The following is a 20,846-nucleotide window of genomic DNA, read 5'->3' as shown; positions in this document are numbered from 1 at the left end:
TAGTTTGAGGTCAGCTATGCAGAGGACCCTGGATGCTGATTTCCCCAAGAGAAGGGAGGATGAAGAAAAGAAAAGAGCCAATCATTCTTTCACATTCATTCAGACAAATACCCGGGTAACCAATGCCCTCAACTCTCTGCTACTTGTCCAATAAGGACCGATAGAGAACGTATCAAGACTCCTGTGAGTCACGTCTTGCAGGTAGTGGGCGGTAAACGTTGTCTGTCGTTTCCACCCACCCGCTTTTAGAGCCTTCATCATAGAATAATTACGTCTGAAGGCCAGAGATGTAGCAATGCCCATGACGGCATGAGCTCTAAAACAACGTGAAGGAGGAGGGTCCAGATTCACAGCTAAGTCAATGACCTTGCGAATCCAAGCTGAAATCGTGTTCTTAGTGACCCTCTTCTTGGTCCTCCCTGTGCTGACGAAAAGAGAGGGCACCCAAGGACGAGCTGCTGCTGTTCTTTTGAGGAAGCGGCTCAAACACCTTACTGGGCATAGTAACAAATGATCTGGGTCGTCGCTACAGAACGAAGACTCGAAATCAGGAAGGAGTCGAATCTAGGATCCGCTACTCCCAGATTCTGTCTTGCTAACAGGCTCTGGAATGAGGCTGAGGCTTACCTCTCCCCATCCCCTTGAATGGGCGATGTCGTACGAGAATCCATGAAGTTCGCTGACTCCCTTGGCCGAGGCCAACGCGAGCAGGAACAAAGTTTTCCAAGAGAGGTGGCGATCTGTTTCCTTGTGCAATGGTTTGTACGGTGGCCCTTTAGGAGACCGAAGCACCCGAACCACAATCCAAGGAGGTGGTCTCACTTTCAACTGAGGACAGTAAGCTCGTAACTCCATAATGAGAGTGAAAGTTCCAGTCTGAAAGCAAGACTCAAGGCTGAGCGATAGCCTTTTACTGCCGAGACTGAAAGGAGCATTTCCTCTAGCAGATATACGAAGAACTCTGCTATTGCTGGAATAGTGGCATCGAAAGAAGAGATACGCTTTCCACGACACCAACCACATAAGACGTTCCACTTCGCATGGTAGACTGCTGCTGATGACTTTCACAGGTGTCCAGACATTCTTTTCGCAACTTGTTGTGAAAAGCTTTTCTGAGAGAGGAGATGCTGGATAGTCTCCAGGCATGAAGTTGAAGAGAAGCTACTGCTTTGTGGAAGATGTTGGCGTGTGGTTGTCTGAGTAGATTGTGTTGTGGAGGAAGTTTTCTCGGAAGCTCCGTGAGGAGTTGCAGAAGGTCTAGGAACCTTTCTGCGGGATGTCATAGCGGAACTATGAGGGTCATTGAGAGATCTTGAGGGTCTTGTTACGTACCTTCCTCATCAGGCAGAACGGGGGAAACGCTAAACGTCGATGTTATCCCACTGTTGCTGGAATGCATCTTTCCAGAGAGCCTTGGGGTCTGGGACTGGGGAGCACTACAATGGGAGTCTGAAGTTTAGGGCTGTTGCGAACAGATCCATGGTCGCAGAACCCCACAAAGTAAGGACTTTGCTGGCTACTAGATGATCCAAAGACCATTCGGAACACACTATGAGTAGCGCTGCTCAAGTTGTATGCGAGCACATTCCTTTTGCCGGAAATGAAGCGAGCTGATAGTGTTACCGAATGGACTTCCGCCCATCTCAGTATTTCTTCTGCAAGATGGGATAGGGACTGCAAAAAAGTACCGCCATGCTTATTGATGTAAGCCACTACTGTGGTGTTGTCACTCATCACCACCATTGAGTTGCCGGCCAGGAACTGTTGAAGGGCCAGGAAGGCGGCCCTCATCTTCAAGAGATTGATGTGTTAGTACTTTTCAAACTCTGACCAAAGGCCTGAGGTCGTGTGGTACAGTATGTGGGCCCCCTACCCTTCTTTTGATGCATCTGTAAAGAGCAACAAATCCAGTGGGAGGACGAGAAGGTCGACGCCCTTTACCAGATTTTCGTCTGCTACCCATCAATTTAGGTCCGTCCATTCCTCTGATCCCGTGGGAATCAAGATGTCAGGAGAATCTAGGGCCTGATTCCAGGTGGACTTTAGCCACCACTGGAGAGATTGAATCCCGAGGAGGCCGTTGGGAACTAGACAGGTGATAGATGATAGGTGCCCGAGGAGACACAGCCATCTCTGGGCTGGGAGCTCTTCTCGTCTGATGAAAGGTCTTGCGACATTCCTTAGCCTCACTACCCTATCATCTGATGGAAAGGCTTTGTGAAGGTCAGGTTCTATTATCATTCCTAGGTATCCCAATCATTGAGAGTAAAGCAGGTGTGACTTCTTGAGGTGTACCATGACCCCCGGATCTTGGCAAAGCCTCAGAAGATTATCTGGGTGCTGAAGAAGGGTTGCCACCGAGTCTCCTAGGATTAGCCAATCGTCCAGATAACGGAGGAGACGGATGCCGATCCTGTGAGCCAAAGATGACACTAGGGCAAACAATAATGTGAAGACCTATGCTGTGGAAAGACCAAAGAACAGCACCTTGAACTGGTATTTCTTGTCGTCTAGATTGAATCTGAGGTACTTCCTTGAAGATGGATGGATTGGGATCTGGAAATATGCATCCTTAAGGGCCAATGTGCACATGAAGTCCGGTTGTCTTAACGCTTGTCTGACCGTATCACCGGTCTCCAATCTGAACGAAGTCTGTGTGGCAAACTTGTTCAGAGTCGAGAGGTCGATGACTGGTCTGCAGCCTCCCTCCCTCCATGAGAGGACTTGGGGCCTTTCCAGTCCTTGGCAGGATAGGGTTTCTTAAACACCTTTTCCTTGGTTGTAGCCCTATTCAAAGCAGGTTTCGGCTGGCTGGACTGAGAGAGAGCTGGTGGTTTAGGGGTCCTGGATGTTAAGGCGCTATGGAGGAGAGAATTCTGGTGCGACTTCCTTTATCTCTCCACTGCCTGCTCAACATCTCCTGGCTTGAATAAAGAGGATGCCTCCACAGAGGAATTCCGAAGCCTCGTGAGCTCGACATGGGGGACCTGACGATGGTAACACTCAACTACCGAGTCCCTGCGCTGCATGATGATGTTAGCCCACAAGTGTACAACTTAGTGGGCAAGGAATTCGAAAGTCCGAGTGCCTGAGAGCAAGGTCTCCATCGCCTTCCTGGTGCCTTCCATAGAAATATCTTTGGACCGCACCAGGTTCCCCCATGACCTTAACCAAAGGTCAAGCCATGAAGTAGCCTGCATGGCATACTTCACGACCTTCTCCTGGTTCAGGATCTCCATAGTCGAGAATGAGACTTGAGGCCCAGAAAGTCTCTCCAGAGAAACTCCATTTGTCAATTCTAAGGCATGGTGTAGAGGAAGAGTCAGGAGAGGCTTATCAAGGACCTTGTAATACCTCATCTGCTGGACACTCAGAGGTGGGAGGAGTTTCGAGGACGAGCGTGAATAATTTGTCTCAGAGAAATAAGTGAGCTGGGCGTAAACCTTCCGTCTGGTACTCTTCAGCCCTTGAGACCAAGGCAAAGATGGACTGGACTTCAAGGGCTTATGAGTGCCAAAGATAAAATCAAGGACCTTGTCTTTGCCCTATTGCAGAGGTAACGCTGGATCTGCCGATCCATTAAGGGACCTGATGCAGGCCAGAACCTGCCAGAAGACATGTTCTGACTCTCTGTGCTCCACTTCATTAGGACTAAATGTAACGTTGTCATTCACCCACGTGACTGAATCTCGGGGTTGGTCCAGGTCGTTGTGATGGCTTGATTATGTCCTGACCCACTCTGCGGGTCTAGGAATCCGCAACGAGGATTTCGGGACCCTCTTTAAATCCTTCGGTTCCCTCCTAGGAGGGAAGAAGATCTCCAGAATAGGTCTTGTAGGAAGGACGTTCTGCTGGCAGTCCGACGAGGGAAGGCTGGATTCCTACATGGGTTTCGATGCTGTTGCTCTGCCATTACGCAGGGCCTCCTTGCTAGAGGAGGATTAAAGAGAATCCGATAGGGATTCTTCCTGACTAGGGGCCTCTGATGATGGTGACGAGCGAGACCTAGGGAGCTGGGGGGGGGGATGAACCAGCAGGTTTAAACTTCTCCTTGGAAGGTCTAGTAGGGGTCAAGCTTGACCCTCCACAAAGGTATTTTGTTCTAGACTCCTCTCTTTCTCTTCAGGAGTGGGGGGGGGGGAGTCTGTGCAAGTTTGTCTTAGGCAGATAAAGGTTTATCCCGGGGGGAAACGCTGTTAGTTTCCGAGGGGTAAGATGATTGCAGTCCCGAAAGAAAAGTGTAACTGCTCTCCTAACCAAGGCACTAAACCATGGCTGTTGTCCGATGGAGGCACTATCCATGAGATCCCCTGAAAAGAAAAAGGAGGAACGCTGTAACGGAGTCTTAGCTACCAATGATGATGACGCAGGTAGCTGCGACCTGACCTCCTTCGGCTCAGTGGACTCCTTATGAGGGGCAGGAAGCTTGGGAATCTTAAATTCCTACTGCTTGTCCTTTTCCCCCCCTTCCACAATGAGCATCATGTTCTGCACTTACAAGAAGGGAAATGGGGTGACAGCGAACGATGGAGAGAAGCCTTATCCTTCCAAGAAGGAGCCGAAGTGCGAGGAGACAAAGGTCTGACCGTCTGTCTACTCCTAGACTTGAGATGTTCCTCCGAACGCTGCACAGGAGACTGATGTCGACACCATTGCTCTGATGAGACGTGCTCACGCGAAGGCTGTCGTTCAGTTGGTTTCTTTGAAAAAAGAGATGAAGGATAAGCCAGAGGCTGATGAGTTGGCAATCGGTGACGAGTTGGCGAACGGTGAGCTGGCAAACGGTGCCTGGCCAGAGATAGACGAAATGGTGAATGGCGCCTAGAAGATCGGTGGTGAGTCGTAGTCTTACTCTCCTCCGAAGAGGAGTAACGAGTTGTCTGCGAGCGCCAAGAGTGACGGCGGCAAACCGAAGATTGTTGGGGAAATGGTGAAGGCTGACGAACAGGAATGTCAGCTACTGGGGCCTGACGAATAGGAGACCGATGAATTGGGGATCGGTGAGCATATGAGCAGTGAGCAGGCAATCGGCGAGCTGGTGAAGGGTGAGCAGGCGATCTGCAAGCAGATAAACAATGAGCAGGTGATTGGCAAATAGGAGAACTACAAGCAGGCTATCGGTTAGCGTGAGAAGTGGGCAGAAGAAAAGCATCTAGGAGATTGGCAAGTCGGCGAATGGCGAGCCAGAGATCAACGAGCAGCCGACTGACGATCTACAGCAGGACAATCACCATCAGGAGAGGATCTCGAACGAAACCTCGTCGGCGAGACACCAATAGGGATTCGTTGACGAGCATGAGAGTCCAGGGGAGCAGTCAAAGGACAAGAATTGGACGAACCAGGAGGATCCTTTGAAGAGGAAGCCAACTAACCAAACAGTCGACGTTTCGCCGAAGGTGAAGAAGTGTGGCAGGCGAAGAGGTGGGGGAGTTCGGCGAGGGCGGCGACCACAACAACGAGCCTCCACAGGGTCAGGCAGGTCAGCAGAAGGCCTCCGAAGAGGAGACTGTGCGTGGTTTCCCTTGCGAACGAGGGAGGTGATCACTAGCAGGAGAGACATACCTTGGACTTTACTCCTCCCCCGAAACCTAGGGACGGGAAGCATAGTCCTCGGCAGTGGGTGACGGAGCAGAGGAAGAGGCAAGAGTAGAGTCTGCAGGCAGGGCAACTAACAAAGCCTCGGAAACGACCATCTCAACCAGAGACAACAGATCCACCTCAGATTCGGAAGAACGATGCAATCCCGCACCTCGCTGAATAAGTCTAAGCAACATCTCATTGGACGGCAGACCGGGCAAACCCAGAGACTGCCACACCTGAGACAAAGGAGAAAGAGGCAAGGTCTCTACCGGAGGGAGAGGTGGGGCCATCTCGCTTGGAGAGGCGACACTGTCTCTCGAGGATCGGGGTTGACCAGGTGTTAAAGGGTCTACGCTACTACTCGATTGGTCCCCGGAGGGAACCACTTAAGTAGAAGCTTCGAAGGAAAGTCAGGGAGTGGAAGAAGCAGCTTTGGGATTCTTCTGGTTTGAAGACTTTTGTTCTAGCACAAATACAAACTCTTTGCTATCTATAGGGGTGACTCAATCTTAGGATGAAGGAAGTCCTCACCAACTGGCCTTGGTTTGACCCGGGGTTCTCTCTTCCGTAATGTATGGTCGAGAGTAGAGGAACCCTACCCTAGCTAAAATGAGGTGAAAGGAAGATAGGCCCCAGTCATTCTATCATTCACCCCAGACTAACCCAGGTAACCTCAGCCCTCAACCCACTGCTACTTGTCCAGCAAGGAGCCTGAGGTGTTTAGATCACCTGTTGTGCAGCCACCTCAAGACCAATGGGTTATGTCTTGCAGGTAGTGGGCGGTGAAGGTCGTCTGACGCTTACCATACCTGCACCACAGAGTAGTTCTTTTTTAATGCCAGAGACGTTGCAATGCTTCTGACGTCATGAGCTCAGGGTTGTTTAGAAGGAGAAGGATCTGGATTAAGAGAAAAGTCAATTACTTTCCTAATCCAGGAGAAAATAGTATTCCTGGTGACCCCCTCTTAACCTTCCCCATGATAACAAACAGAGCTAATACACGGGGGCAAGCTGCTGCTGTTCTTTTTAGGTAACACCTCAGATTCCTGACTGGGAAAAGTACCAGTTGGTCTGGATCTTCAGTTACAGAATGAAGACTCTCTAACCGGAATGGGCCAAACCTAGATTCCAGCACACCTGGATTTTGAGTCTTCGCAATGAACTCAGGGACATACCTAAGTATTACTTCTCCCCATCTCCTAAAGTGGGAGACATCAGAAGATAGACCATGCAGTTCGCTAACTCTCTTGGCCGAGGCCAGAGCAAGTAGGAACACCGTCTTCCACGTAAAGTGGCAATCTGTTGCCTGGCATAATGTTCGTTGGGAGGACCATTCAAAGACTGAAGGACCTGAACCACGTTCCAAGGAGGAGGTCTAAATTCCGACTAGGGACAAGTAATCTCACAACTTCGTATGAGTAAGGAAAGTTCCAACGAGGAGGAAATATCGACTCCTTTCAATTTAAAGTCTAGACTCAAGGCTGAGCGGTAGACTTTGACTGCCGATACCGAGAGGAGCAGCACTTCTTCCCAAAGGTATACAAGGAACTCAACTATCGATGGGACAGTAGCATCGACGGCAGAGATACCCCTTCCATGCCACCAACCACAGAAAACTGCCAGGTCTGGTAGACTGAAGCAATGGAGTGTCTAAGATGTCCAGCTATCCTCTTCGCAACTTGCTGCGAAAAGCCTCTCTGTGTGAGAAGGTGCTGGACAGTCTCCAGGCGTGAAGTCAAAGCGAAGCTACAGCTTTGTAGTAGATTTTGGCATGTGATTGTTTTAGTAGGTTGTGCCGTGGCGGGAGTTCTCTTGGGATCTCTGTGAGAAGTTGCAGATGGGCTGGGAACTACTCTGTATGATGCCATAGCAGAGCTATGAGAGTCATTTGTAAGTTTTCGCTTACTAAGACCTGATTGAGGACTTTTCTCATCAGGCAAAACTGGGAAAATACGTACACGTCCAGATTCACCCACCGATTTTGGAATGCGTCTTGCCAAAGAGCTTGAGGATCCTGGACTGAAGAGCAGTACAATGAGGTCCTAAAGTTCAGGGCCGTTGCGAACAGATCCACAGTCGGGGAACACCACAAACTCACATCTTTGTTGGGTACAAGATGATTCAAAGACTACTCGGAGCCCACTATCTGTGTCGCTCTGCTGAGACTGTCCACTACCACATTCCGGTTGCCGAAATGAAGCGAGCTGATAAGGTCACCAAATTTCTTCTGCCCATCTGAGTATCTCTACTGCTAGATGGCACAGTGGCTGCGAAAATGTACCGCCCTGTTTGTTCAAGTAAACAACGACTGTGGTATTGTCGCTAATCAATACCACAGAGTGCCCCTCCAGGAACTGGTGGAACTGTTGGAGGGCAAAGAAGGCTGCCCTCATCTCTAAGATTTATGTGCAGATACCTTTCGAATTCAGACCAATGGCTAGAAATATGGTGGTGCAGCACGTGGGGCCCCAACCTTCTATTGGTGCATCTGAAAAGAGCATCAATTCTGGGGGAGGAACGAGAAAATCAACCTCTTTGCAGAGGTTTAGGTCTACTAGCCACCATCTGAGGTCTTTCCGTTCCTTTTGTCCTATGTGGACATGGCAACCCTAGGAATCGGTGGACTGATTCCATTGGGATTTTAGGTGCCACTAGATGGATCTCATCCTGAGGTGACTCTTGGGAACTAGAAGGGCCAGAGATGAGGTGACCAAGCAGGCACAGCCAGCTCTGTGCTGGGAGCTCTTCTAGCCTGAGGAAGGGCTGTGCTACTTTCCTCAGCCTCTGAATCCTTTTGTCTGATGGAAATGCTTTGTGTCTTAAATGTCTAATTGCATGCCCAGGCTTCTACAGTCAACTCCTGTGAGAAAGGCGTTTGGAGGCTGGAGACCAGTCATTGACCTCTCTGCCATGAATAGGTTTGTTGAACAAACCAAATTCAGGATGGAGACAGTCTAGCAATAAGGCTTCAAGACTTCATGTGCTCTCTCTAGATTTGAAGAACGCATACTTCGAGATTAGCGTAGGGAGAGGCTCGCTGAGGATTTCGTAATACCTCCTCTGCAACACAAAAGGAGGCGGGAGAAGTTTGCAGAAGTTGTTCAAACATAGAGAAGCGGTGGAACCAGTAGCCTGAGACATCACCTTCTGGTTGGCACCCTTAGGCCCCTTTGACCAGGGCAGAGCTGCTCTGGCCCTCAGGGATTTCCGAGTACCGCAGAATTGATCAAGAACCATAACTTTACCTTCAAGAGGGGCTGCCGATGGATCTGGCAGTGGATTGATGATAATGGATGCAGGCTAGCAGGTTTGTCCCCCGTCATTCTAGGGCTAGCGGCAGCTGGCAAAACATCATCCTCAAAGTTTTGCTCATCCACTTCTGAACTATCATCCCCAGGAGCCCAAGTGGGTCAAGGTCGTCATCGGGAAAGACAGAGGACAGGGCAATCCCCTTGGATGTGCTGAGCTCCCTCCGCCTCTCAGGTTGAGGTAAGGGAGGTCTATCCGAGAATTTGGGAATAGTAAATAGGACAAATTCGTAGATAATTTGTATTTTTCCTAACTATACAAACCTTAGCTATTTACATGGGGTAATTACTTCGGCGTAGCTGAAATGACGAGCCATAAGAATTTTAACGAGGGTTTACTGACTACCCCTCCGCTAGTTAGCGGGAGGTAGGTAGGGGTAGCTTGCTACCCCTCCCCCCTCACACACACAGTGCGTGCTCCACTTTACTTAGAGGTAGGACTTACCTTGGGGGATGGCTGGCGGGCAAATATGTGAGGCGGAACGAGTCCGTGTAGGAGATTGCCCTGTCCGCTTTGGGAGGAGATGGACATATCCTCTTCCTACTCCCCTTGAGTCTGGCCTGTGGAAGTTTGAACTGCAGGAGACATCCCCTGTGGTTATGGAACACTCTATTCCCTGGCCCTCTTGCAAGGAGAGATGAGTTTCACTTTGTGTGAAGGCTCAGGGGCTTCGGAGTCCAATAACCTCCCTCCAGGTTCAGAAGGAAGAGAGGAGCCTGGGACGAGAGAAGGCAACAATGGAATCTTAGGAATGCCGCCCAACGAATGGGAACGCCGAGTGACCACCGTCACAGCTTGGCGCATAACGCTAAATAATGATTGCAGCCATGGGAGGTTGCAGGCTCTCGATGTGCTGGGAGGAAGGTCCCTGGAATGATAAGAATCTCTGGGATTTGAAACCTCTGCTGGAATCTTAGCCTTCTTGCCAAGAGGCAAGATCGGCACAAGCCTTTTCTTAGGGGGAGGAACTTGGTGTTGTCGTGAGGGTGACAATTGTCTCGGAGAAGGTGGAAGCCCACGAGACTGAGGAGGCTGAAGGGAGTCTCTCCTGGCGTGAGGTTTGACCTAGGAAGGGAAACCTCTTGCAGCCAAAAAGGGAGATGTAATCTCGTCCAAGGACAAGGAGACCACTGAGGCGGGACGAGACGAGTCTTGGGAGGATGGAAAGTGAGACTTATCTCAGTGAGACACCCGATGATGTCATGTCACACGGCATTGCTTTGTCGGGCGACGCTGTTCTGTCACGCAACGCAGCAAGAGACCGAGTCTGAGCACTATAACGAAAACCAGAGGGAGGAGCTACCATGGATCGTGAATCCCGGTTGCACGACCGTAAGGAAGTCATGATGAGAACCCAAAGGATCTACGTCAGAGATACCTGATGGGAGATGGGATCCCTAAGGTATTGTGTCGCGTGAGAATAATAAGAACCCGAAGAAACGACGTCATTGTTGTCTGTAGTGAGGTGGAAACCCTCAGACAACCTGTCGCATGAAACCACAGGATTCACGCGACGCGACAGATGACGAGAACCAGGAGGGACCACGTCATAGTTACCTAAAGGGAGGTGGTATCCCTCAGGCAACTTGTCTCGTGAACCCATACGATTCACGGGACGAGGAGGATGACGAAAACTCGAAGGAACTAGAGTACAGTACATCTTTGTTACTTGGAGGGAGATAGAATCCCTCCGGCAACTTGTCTCGTGAACCCATAGGATTCACACGACGAGAGAGATGACGAGAACCCGAAGGAACTACGTCATCATTACCTAGAGGGAGATGAAATCCTTCCTGCAAACGGTCTCGTGAACCCATGAGATTCATGCGACGAGAAGGATGACAAAAACCTGAAGGAACTTCGCCATCGTTACCTGAAGGGGATTGGAATCTCCCAGGCAACATGTTTTGAGCACCCACAGGGCTCCCACGACGAGAATCCGTAGAGTCTCTGTTGAGTGAGTCAGCAGATTCAGCATAACGGAGGTCACGAGAGCCCACGGACTCAACGTAACCACAGTCACAAGAGCCCCTTGACTCAACGTAACCACAGTCACAAGAGCCCCTTGACTCAACGTAACCACGGTCCTGAGAACTCAAAGTTTCTACGTGACGGGAGACCAAGGGCTCCCTCCCACGAGAGCCTGAAGGCTCAACCTCACAAAGGGCCCGAGAGCCCGAAGGATCAGCGCAATGGAAGACCGGGATCTCCCTGTCACAAGAAATGAAGTCTATATGTGATAATTGGTATGAAAGCCCGAAGGTTCAATGTAACTAATGTTGTGAGAACTCGCCAGCTCAACGCAACCAGAACTCCAAAACTTACCGTGAGACCCCAAAAGGGTCAACACAACTGTCACAAGACCCCGAAGGGACATCATGACTAGAACCAGCAGGTTCGAAAAGACGTCTCCTAACAGCCCGTGGAGCACGTCCAGGATGGAGAGGGGTCATGTTCCCCCAGAAGGGGATTGTCCTGTAAAGACCACCTGAGCTATACCTCTCCCGAGGGAGAGGTTGGTTTGCCCGAGGGCGAATTACGTTTATGTCAACGTTTTACCTCTGCCCTTAGAAGAGAAGCGTCACTGCAACGTTTCCGCTGCCCGCTAGTGGTTTTCTCTCGAGAACGAGAGACATGTTCCCCCAAAAGTGAAACCCTGCCTTGGACTCTGTTCGTCCACCGCCCCTGAGGAGTTAACAAAGTTCTCGGCGTCGGTCTCAGGAGACCAAAGGTCAGATCGATGGGTGACAGCGCCTGCGTCCACAGGAGGAGGATCAACCTCCACAGAGGAAGGTGAAGACACTCTTCTTTCCGCACCCAATTGAAGGAGATCAAAGAGTACGTCCTTCGAAAGGAGAACAAAAAGACAACAAGATCAGAAATCGAGCAGGTACTCCCCGGAGAAGGGGCGGAGCCGACTCACTATGAGAGGCAGCGCCGTCACCTTACCCATAAGGTTGACCTGGAGTAACATGGTCTGCGCTGTTATTCGGACGATCCTCTGAAGGGATTGGAGGAGCAGCAGCTTCGGAAAGAGATCGGGGGGTGGGGGGGGTAGAAGAAGATGACCGTGGTTTCTTCGACTTTGAGGAGACCCCAAAGGAGAAGAATTATGTTTAACCTTCTTCTTCCGTCTCCAAAAGCTCTCCACTGGGAGGCAGACCACTCCCTACACTCATCACAAGTGTCGTCCCTGAGACACAAACGGCCTCAGCAAGCCGGACACAGCAGGTGAGAATCCGTTTCAACGAATGACATGAAGATAACACAGGAGCGGCCTCTGGGACCAAAACAAGTAAGATGGGACTACCACACACACAATCTGAAAGGAAAAAGAATTATCAAAGCGGGAGAGAACGGAGTGTGTCCATTCTCTAACGAGCCAGAAAGCATGGCTTGTCTTTCAGCTTCGCCGAAAGTAACACCCTCCTATAAATAGCGAAAGATTGATATTTGAGCAGGAACAAATTTATTTTAATGTTGTTACTGTTCTTAATATATTTCATTTTTCCTTGTTTCCTTTCCTCACCGGCCTATTTTTCCTGTTGGAGCCCCTGGGCTTATAGCATCCTGCTTTTCCAACTAGGGTTGTAGCTTAGCATGTAATAATATGTTATTTTTATAATAAAATAAATTTTTGAATATACTTACCCGGTGATTATATAAGCTGCAGCTCTGCTGCTCGACAGAAAACTCTACGTTAAAAATCCGCCAGCGATCGCTATGCAGGTAGGGGGTGTACTTCAACAGCGCCATCTGTCGTGCAGGTACTCAGTACTCAATGTAAACAAAGAACTCAATTTTCTCCTCGGTCCACTGCGTCTCTATTGGGGAGGAAGGGAGGGTCCTTTAATATATAATCACCGGGTAAGTATATTCAAAAATTTATTTTATTATAAAAATAACATTTTTCAATATTTAACTTAGCCGGTGATTATATAAGCTGATTCACACCCAGGGGGGTGGGTAGATACCAGCAATAAATGTTTACATTATTATGACCTAAGGATTTTTTATTTAATTTTAGCAGTTATCAAAATAACAAACTTAAAATAAATAAGTACCTGGTAAGGAAGTCGACTTGAACAATTACTCTGCCTTTTTAAGTACGTCTTCCTTACGGAGCCTCGCGATCCTCTTAGGATGCTGAGCGACCCCTAGGAGCTGAAGTATCAAGGGTTGCAACCCATACTACAGGACCTCATCAAAACCTCTAATCTAGGCGCTTCTCAAGAAAAGAATTTGACCACCCGCCAAATCAACCAGGATGCGAAAGGCTTCTTAGCCTTCCGGACAACCCAAAAACAACAATAAAAACATTTCAAGAGAAAGATTAAAAAGGTTATGGAATTAGGGGAATGTAGTGGTTGAGCCCTCACCCACTACTGCACTCGCTGCTACGAATGGTCCCAGAGTGTAGCAGTTCTCGTAAAGAGACTGGACATCTTTAAGATAAAAAGACGCGAACACTGACTTGCTTCTCCAATAGGTTGCGTCCATTATACTTCGCAGAGATCTATTTTGTTTAAAGGCCACGGAAGTTGCGACAGCTCTAACTTCATGTGTCCTTACCTTCAGCAAAGCTTGGTCTTCCTCACTCAGATGGGAATGAGCTTCTCGTATTAACAGTCTGATAAAATAGGATAAGGCATTCTTTGACATAGGCAAAGATGGTTTCTTAACAGAACACCATAAAGCTTCTGACTGTCCTCGTAAAGGTTTAGTTCGTCTTAAATAGAACTTAAGAGCTCTAACAGGGCATAAGACTCTTTCTAGTTCATTTCCAACCATATTTGATAGGCTTGGAATATCGAACGATTTCGGCCAAGGACGAGAAGGTAGCTCGTTTTTGGCTAGAAAACCAAGCTGTAAAGAACATGTAGCCGTTTCAGATGAAAATCCGATGTTCCTGCTGAAGGCGTGAATCTCACTGACTCTTTTAGCTGTGGCTAAGCAAACCAGGAAGAGAGTTTTTAAAGTGAGATCTTTAAAGGAGGCTGATTGTAGTGGCTCGAACCTTTCTGACATAAGGAATCTTAGTACCACGTCTAAATTCCAACCAGGTGTAGCCAAACGACGCTCCTTCGTGGTCTCAAAAGACTTAAGGAGGTCCTGTAGATCTTTGTTGTTGGAAAGATCTAAGCCTCTGTGACGGAAGACTGTTGCCAACATGCTTCTGTAACCCTTGATAGTGGGAGCTGAAAGAGATCTTTCTTTCCTCAGGTATAAAAGGAAGTCAGCTATTTGAGTTACAGAGGTACTGGTCGAGGATACTGATACTGACTTGCACCAGTTTCGGAAGACTTCCCACTTCGACTGGTAGACTCTAAGAGTGGATGTCCTCCTTGCTCTAGCAATCGCCCTGGCTGCCTTCTTCGAAAAGCCTCTAGCTCTCGAGAGTCTTTCGATAGTCTGAAGGCAGTCAGACGAAGAGCGTGGAGGCCTTGGTGTACCTTCTTTACGTGTGGCTGACGTAGAAGGTCCACCCTTAGAGGAAGAGTTCTGGGAACGTCCACTAGCCATCGAAGTACCCCGGTGAACCATTCTCTCGCGGGCCAGAGGGGAGCAACTAACGTCAACCTTGTCCCTTCGTGAGAGGCGAACTTCTGCAGTACCTTGTTGACAATCTTGAACGGGGGGAATGCATATAGGTCTAGATGTGACCAATCCAGTAGAAAGGCATCTATATGAACTGCTGCTGGATCCGGGATTGGTGAGCAATATATTGGGAGCCTCTTGGTCATCGAGGTTGCGAAGAGATCTATGGTAGGCTGGCCCCATGTGGCCCACAGTCTCTTGCATACATCCTTGTGTAGGGTCCATTCTGTTGGAATGATTTGTCCCTTCCGACTGAGGCAATCTGCCATGACATTTAAGTTGCCTTGGATGAACCTCGTTACTAGAGAAATGTTTAGATCTTTTGACCAGGTGAGGAGGTCCCTTGCGATCTCGTACAACGTCATAGAGTGGGTCCCTCCTTGCTTGGAGATGTACGCCAAAGCCGTGGTGTTGTCCGAGTTCACCTCCACCACTTTGCCTTGAAAGAGAGACTTGAAGCTTTTCAAAGCCAGATGAACTGCCAGTAGCTCCTTGCAGTTGATATGCAACGTTCTTTGACTCGAGTTCCAAGTTCCCGAGCATTCCCGACCGTCTAATGTCGCGCCCCAGCCCGTGTCCGATGCGTCCGAGAAGAGAACGTGGTTGGGAGTCTGAACAGCCAGGGGCAGACCCTCTCTGAGGCTGATACTGTCCTTCCACCAAGTAAGGGAAGACTTCATCTTCTCGGAAATGGGGATCGAGACCGCTTCTAGCGTCTTGTCCTTTTTCCAGTAAACAGCTAGGTGATATTGAAGGGGACGGAGGTGTAGTCTTCCTAACGAAACGAACTGTTCCAGGGATGATAGTGTCCCTATCAGACTCATCCACTGCCTGACTGAACATCGTTCCCTCTTCAGCATGTTCTGGATGCATAACTGGGCTTGACTTGTTCTGGGGGCCGACGGAAAAGCCCGAAAAGCTTGACTGTGAATCTCCATCCCTAAATACACAATAGTTTGGGATGGGACCAGTTGAGACTTTTCCATATTGACCAGGAGACCCAATTCCTTGGTCAGATCTAGAGTCCACTTTAGATCCTTCAGACAGCGACGACTGGAAGAAGCTCTTAGAAGCCAGTCGTCCAAATAGAGGGAGGCTCTGATGTCCGCTAAATGAAGGAATTTGGCTATATTCCTCATCAGCCTCGTAAACACAAGAGGAGCTGTGCTTAGGCCAAAGCACAGGGCTTGAAACTGGTAGACAACCTTTTCGTAAACGAATCTCAGAAAAGGTTGGGAGTCTGGGTGGATGGGGACGTGAAAGTATGCGTCCCTTAGGTCTAAAGAGACCATCCAGTCTTCCTTTCTGACCGCTGCTAGAACGGACTTTGTGGTCTCCATGGCGAACGTCTGCTTTGTGACAAAGACATTCAGCGCACTGACGTCTAGCACCGGCCTCCACCCTCCTGTCTTCTTTACCACTAAGAAGAGACGGTTGTAGAAGCCCGGGGATTGATGGTCCAGGACTTTGACTACCGCTCCCTTTTCTAGCAAGAGAGACACCTCCTGCTTCAATGCTCGTCTCTTGTCTTCCTCTCTGTACCTAGGAGAGAGATCGATGGGAGACGTTACTAGAGGGGGTTTTCGTACAAACGGGATCTTGTACCCCTCTCTGAGCAACTTCACAGATTGTGCATCTGCGCCTCTCTTCTCCCAGGTCTGCCAGAAGTTCTTGAGTCTGGCTCCCACTGCTGTCTGAAGAAGGTGGCAGTCAGACTCTGCCTTTAAAGGACTTGGTTCCTTTCTTCTTCCCACGTCTCCCTTCGGCACGAGCACCTCCTCTGCTGGAGGCTCTGCCACGAAAGGGCGGAATAAATCTGGACGCTGGAGTGTCCATCCTGGGTCTTGACAAGGTAGGCAAAGGGGTGGCTTTGCGGGCAGAGGACGCAACCAGGTCATGGGTGTCCTTCTGAATCAAAGAAGCAGCAATCTCCTTAATCAAGTCCTCTGGAAAAAGGCACTTTGAGAGAGGAGCAAACAGAAGTTCTGATCTTTGACACGGTGTCACTCCAGCTGACAGGAAAGAGCAAAGATTCTCACGTTTCTTGAGGACCCCGGATACGAACGAAGCCGCAAGCTCACTAGATCCGTCACGTATGGCCTTGTCCATGCAGGACATTATGAGCAAGGAAGATTCCTTGTCAGAAGGGGAGATCTTCCTGCTCAACGCTCCCAGACACCAGTCCAAAAAGTTGAAGACCTCGAAGGCTCTAAACACTCCTTTCAACAGATGGTCTAGGTCCGAAGGTGACCAGCAAATCTTAGAGCGTCTCATGGCTAGCCTGCGGGGAGAGTCTACAAGACTTGAGAAGTCGCCCTGGGCAGAGGCAGGAACTCCCAAGCCGAGAACTTCTCCCGTGGCATACCAGACGCTCGATCTGGAAGAGAGTTTAGCAGGGGGAAACGTAAAGGCTGTCTTCCCTAGACTCTTTTTGGACTGCATCCAATCTCCTAAAACTCGTAAAGCTCTCTTAGACGAGCGTGCGAGGACGAGTTTCGTAAAGGCAGGCGAGGATGACTGCGTACCTAAAGCAAACTCTGACGGAAGAGAGCGTGGAGCCACAGACACAAACTGGTCCGGATACATCTCTTTGAACAGAGCAAGAACTTTTCTAAAGTCCAAAGAGGGTTGCATGGTCTTGGGTTCGTCAAGGTCCGAATGTGGTTCATCAACGTGTGCCGCATCGTCATCATCAGAGAGTCCATCATCCGAGAATTGAGGAGGAAGCGGCAAAGGAGTAGGAATCGGCTGGTCAGCTGAGTCCGGTAGCACGGGTGCACGCGTGACTGAACCGGACGCAACGTCATGGAACTTTTGCCCAGTCTGTGAACTGGCAACAACCATAGCAGCGTGGGGACGCATAGCGTCTACTCCAGACTGTCTAGTCTGATGTGGGCGAGCAGAGGCAACCACACTGGGTTGCGGAGGTTGACGCACCGCGTCAAAACAAAACAACTTAGACTGTTGTTGTACCTCGCGAACGTCAACGGAAGGTTCCGTGTGTCGCTGAACGTCAACATGCGGCTGGCAGGGTACACTGGAACGCATGGGTGGCGGGACTCTCTCAGCTGGAGTGCGGAAGGTCGCCTCAGCGTCCACAGGACGCACAACCGTGGTTGGTTGTAGGCAAGAGGTTGGTTCAGCATCAACCTTCTCCGCACGAAAGTCCTGCATCAGTGACGTTAACTGATACTGCATGGTCTGCAGCAAAGACCACTTAGGGTCTACAGGAGCAGGTGCAGCGACAGACGGTGTGACTGCCTGAGGCGGTACCGCTTTGCCTCTCTTAGGAGGTGAGCAGTCGTCGGAAGACTGCAGCGAGTCCGAACTGACCCAGTGGCTACAACTGGGCCGTTGGACTTGCGCGGAAGGGACCGACTAGCGCTTAAGAGGCCGCGAGACCTTGGTCCATGGTTTCTTACGAGAAACCTCTTCCGCAGACGAGGAATAAATGGGCTCTCTCGTCTCTGTGTGGGTGGGGCGATCTTGGGTAGATACGCCCGAAACCACGGAGGGAACGTCTGTTCGCTGATTAAAGCCTCTCGAACCCTTTGGTCGTACGACATTGCTTCTCCCCTGGACTTGGGAGCTTGCAAGAGGTCCCGGACTAGGAGGACGACAGGCACGAACAGACGAACCCTCAAGCGCAACACTATCCACAACACTATCACTCACTTTATCACTACCCACTGCACTCTTACACTTCAGCTCCTTGACGTCCGCCATGAGCTGGTTACGGTCACTAGCCAAGGACTCGACTCTCTCACCCAGAGCTTGGATGGCACGCATCATATCTGCCATCGAAGGTTCTTGAGTGCCAGAAGGGGGATTAGGAGCAACCACTACAGGGGAAGGAATAGGTTGTGGGGCATGAGGAGAGGAAAATTCAACGGAGCGAGATGAACTTCTCCTGACTCTCTCTCTCTCTAGCCTACGTGTATATTTCTGGAATTCGATAAAATCGAATTCCGAAAGCCCAACGCATTCCTCACATCGATCTTCCAATTGACAGGTTTTATCCCGACAATTGGAACAAACGGTGTGAGGATCGATAGAGGCCTTCGGAAGACGCCTTGAACAGTCCCTAGCATTACACTTCCTGAATTTAGGGACTTGAGAAAGGTCAGCCATTTTGAATTGGTCAAAGGGGAATTCAAAAACTATCCAAAGTCATCAACAAATAATCCGATATCAACAAAAGAATGCAAGGATTTATTGAAGATAAAGCCTGCAAAGCGAAAGCTCAAAACTAGAAACGTGTACTTCACCAAAAAGTTATGAAAACCAATCCAGTTAGCAACAGCGAATTAGTAGGTCTTGCCGGTGGCACGACAGAGAGAAAATTGAGTTCTTTGTTTACATTGAGTACTGAGTACCTGCACGACAGATGGCGCTGTTGAAGTACACCCCCTACCTGCATAGCGATCGCTGGCGGATTTTTAACGTAGAGTTTTCTGTCGAGCAGCAGAGCTGCAGCTTATATAATCACCGGCTAAGTTAAATATTGAAAAAACAATAATAATAATCACTCTTATAGGCCTAGCAGTACAGTATATACAGTATATTACGATGGCACTATGCCAGTACCTGCTATTGCTCCCTGAGCCGTTCACAATCTTAATGAAAAGAAAAAAGTTGGTGTTGCAACTGACAGTAATACATACAAATAAAAAAAACAAAAAAAATTATGAAAAGACTAGATTATAGATTACTTGTAAATTTCACCATTTGCTCTTACTATAATATACTGTAGTATAATATTAGTTGAGAGATAGGAGAATGGGGTAAAGTTTAATAATAATAACCATCATACTTAACCTAATTACAAATTCTCAATTCAGTCTTCAGGCATTAATTTCCCATTTCCTGTCTTACTGAAACTAATCCCCATTTACAATTTCCTTCCAGTGGCCAATTTGAGACTTATTCTCTCACATTTAAATATTTTTTGTCAATTGGAGACTTTTTCAAAGTCTTGTTATTTTTTTACCAGACTTTTTCATGATCATGTTATTTTCTTCTCTTCTTGAGATGCTAGTTCAAACAATTTCTAACAGTTTCTCCTCATAATGCATCTCGGTTAGTAAGGATATCTTTGTTGGGTTCATAGCCAAATATATGAACATTTTTCTATAGGAAAGAGTAGTTTTTTTCCCTAGGTTACATTGCCCTGTAATACAGTACAATAATAACGTTTCTGAAGCAATTAGGTTGGAAAGCTAACACAGGTATACAGTCTACCTTAGCATAAGGTAAGAATATGGAGTCCTGGGAGGTTGCAGAATTAGGCATAGCCCTCCTCCTTGGTAGGTACTGACAGGAGTTTTTGGTGAGGTTGAAATATGAATTCTTAGTCATAACACCTAGTGACTCAAAATTCTATATTTTGAAAAATACTGGTCTCCAAAAAATCTTTGGTATTATTGTACTGTATCAGAACAGCTCAAATTACCTATAAATACATCAGAAATACATCTTATTTTCTTTGATGGGGTTATAGTACATATATATAAATTTACCCATTGCAATCAATACAATACTATCATGATTGATCAATAAGTTATCCCAATAACCTAATCATAGATGCAATATAAAGGTAGCAGAAGATAAAATGTAAATAACCAGTGTCATGCCTTATCAATGAATGACAATGCAAACCAAGTAATAGAAAATATATAGGACGTGTTTCGCAATATATTTATTTCATGAACTACAATGCAAGACTTAAATAGCCTACACATGATACAAGTGTTAATCGAAAACAAAAATTTAAGTTAAAATAATATATAAACCATCTGCCCCAGAAAATAAATAGTATATATAATTGGCCAATGGACGGTGAGCGGCCTAACCTGAACCTGTTCTATGACTTAAAGGTGGCAATCCAAACAATTGTCAAACTCGATCGTCAACAGCAGATTACCAGCTAAATCAGATCTGATCGATTATTCCATCACCAATAATATACAAAAGCACGAGTTCCTAATTCAATTGCATAGTTATAAAATCAAAGAAGTGCCATATACGAACCTTGTTAGTACACTTAAACTAGATGTAATTGACACGTAGCCGAAAGGTCTCTAACACGACTGTTGCCGAGAAACGCAATCACGCAGGAAATCTGTTCCGCTTTCCAATGTTTATATGAGTTTGTTCTTTATAGCAGTTTATCAACAAATTATTTTTTTTAATATCTTTATTTTATCTGATATGTGTTTTAATAAATAACATGTATTTATCTCTCATGATTTTACTTAATTTCATATAAATATGATAATATATATGATAAATATTTTAGTTTATAGTCTGAAATTTTATTTTGTATTAAGAGAAACGTATCCAACCAGAAGGTTCTGTTG

At 47.9% G+C, this 20,846-nt stretch overlaps 1 protein-coding gene across 2 annotated transcripts in view; it reads right to left on the bottom strand.

The window, feature by feature from the left end:
- LOC137630639 (putative protein-lysine deacylase ABHD14B) overlaps positions 1-20,644 on the bottom strand; it is a 62,586-nt gene extending 41,942 nt beyond the window's left edge. For both annotated transcript variants that reach the window (XM_068362249.1, XM_068362248.1), the window contains exon 1: positions 20,518-20,644. The gene's annotated coding sequence lies outside the window, so the exon portion shown is untranslated. The remainder of the gene's footprint in view (positions 1-20,517) is intronic.
- Positions 20,645-20,846: the final 202 nt, after the last annotated feature.

This window comes from Palaemon carinicauda, chromosome 38 (assembly GCF_036898095.1).
Source record: "Palaemon carinicauda isolate YSFRI2023 chromosome 38, ASM3689809v2, whole genome shotgun sequence".
Taxonomy (NCBI): domain Eukaryota; kingdom Metazoa; phylum Arthropoda; class Malacostraca; order Decapoda; family Palaemonidae; genus Palaemon; species Palaemon carinicauda.
Note: the sequence above shows the minus strand (reverse complement) of the source record. Positions and strands in the feature narration are given on the sequence as shown.